Here is an 802-nt window from a genome sequence, read left to right on the forward strand (position 1 = left end):
TATATTACATTCTGAAGAAGCAGCCAGCCATGGTGGCTCTATTGAGGAGCCTGCGGGAGACGGCGATCCCATCTGTCTCCACCCCACAGTCCCTTCGCTGCAGCTGCCGCTGAACAAAACGAGAAGCTAACACATCAGCTGCCACGCAAGAGACGTTTCGCGTTGCTTCGGTTAGGGTTTGTACCTAAAGAATACATAAAAATATATTTATTTATTTATTTATTTATTTGTTTGTTTGTTTTTTTGTTTATTTATTTATTTTTTTTATTTGGTTGTTTGGTTTTTTATATTTGGATCGTTTTAGGTTTAGATATACTTCCTGCTATCTCTTCAAGCAGCAGCAGCAGCAACAGCAGCAGCAGCAGCAGCAGCAGCAGCAACAGCATGGATTTAAGTATATTCTTATATTCATAAACGTTTGCTGTATACATTATCTCTCTATCTATACAAAAGCGAATAGAATTAGGGTTTAGGGTTTAGGGTTTAGGGTTTACCATATTAGTATCAAAAAGATCAGCCTGGTGTGTAGCTGCCTCAGCCAGTGGTATGGGTACAGCTCTAAGGGTTTAGGGTATTTATAAGGGTTTAGGGTTTAGGGTTTAGTGTATTTATAAGGGTTTAGGGTTTAGGGTTTACCATATTAGTATCAAAAAGATCAGCTTGGTGTGTAGCAGCCTCAGCCAGTGGTATGGGTGCAGCTCTAAGGGTTTAGGGTTTAGGGTTTAGGGTATTTATATAAGGGTTTAGGGTTTAGGGTTTAGGGTTTATAAGGGTTTAGGGTTTACCATATTAGTATCAAAAA

This window comes from Eimeria mitis, genomic scaffold, assembly GCF_000499745.2.
Source record: "Eimeria mitis Houghton genomic scaffold, Emh_scaff319, whole genome shotgun sequence".
Classification (NCBI taxonomy): Eukaryota; Apicomplexa; class Conoidasida; order Eucoccidiorida; family Eimeriidae; genus Eimeria; species Eimeria mitis.